The sequence below is a fragment of the Bufo bufo genome, chromosome 6 (genome assembly GCF_905171765.1).
Source record: "Bufo bufo chromosome 6, aBufBuf1.1, whole genome shotgun sequence".
NCBI classification, from domain to species: Eukaryota; Metazoa; Chordata; class Amphibia; order Anura; family Bufonidae; genus Bufo; species Bufo bufo.
The window spans coordinates 245,001,739-245,002,862 of record NC_053394.1 but is presented as its reverse complement, the minus strand read 5'-3'; positions in this window follow the sequence as shown (position 1 = coordinate 245,002,862).

Sequence of the window (1,124 nt, the reverse complement as noted above, 5' to 3'; positions counted from 1 at the left end):
TAGGCCTGCGTTTCATACATCTGGAATTAGCAAACTAATGTGCTGGGGTTGGGAAAACATATATGTACCCATACTAGAATCTGTCAAAGAAAGCGGTACTCACATATAACAGTCATTCCATCTGTAATCCATACAGTCAAAAGACTGAAAGTATTCCAGTGAGGGAATTTTTTTTATTTAAAAAAGGCCAAGTTAGTTTATCTGGCGTTCAATATACTAGATACAGTTAGGCCTGCGTTTCATACATCTGGAATTAGCAAACTAATTTGCTGGGGTTGGGAAAACATATATGTACCCATACTAGAATCTGTCAAAGAAAGCGGTACTCACATATAACAGTCATTCCATCTGTAATCCATACAGTCAAAAGACTGAAAGTATTCCAGTGAGGGAATTTTTTTTTTATTTAAAAAAGGCCAAGTTAGTTTATCTGGCGTTCAATATACTAGATACAGTTAGGCCTGCGTTTCATACATCTGGAATTAGCAAACTAATGTGCTGGGGTTGGGAAAACATATATGTACCCATACTAGAATCTGTCAAAGAAAGCGGTACTCACATATAACAGTCATTCCATCTGTAATCCATACAGTCAAAAGACTGAAAGTATTCCAGTGAGGGATTTTTTTTTATTTAAAAAAGGCCAAGTTAGTTTATCTGGCGTTCAATATACTAGATACAGTTAGGCCTGCGTTTCATACATCTGGAATTAGCAAACTAATTTGCTGGGGTTGGGAAAACATATATGTACCCATACTAGAATCTGTCAAAGAAAGCGGTACTCACATATAACAGTCATTCCATCTGTAATCCATACAGTCAAAAGACTGAAAGTATTCCAGTGAGGGAATTTTTTTTATTTAAAAAAGGCCAAGTTAGTTTATCTGGCGTTCAATATACTAGATACAGTTAGGCCTGCGTTTCATACATCTGGAATTAGCAAACTAATTTGCTGGGGTTGGGAAAACATATATGTACCCATACTAGAATCTGTCAAAGAAAGCGGTACTCACATATAACAGTCATTCCATCTGTAATCCATACAGTCAAAAGACTGAAAGTATTCCAGTGAGGGAATTTTTTTTATTTAAAAAAGGCCAAGTTAGTTTATCTGGCGTTCAATA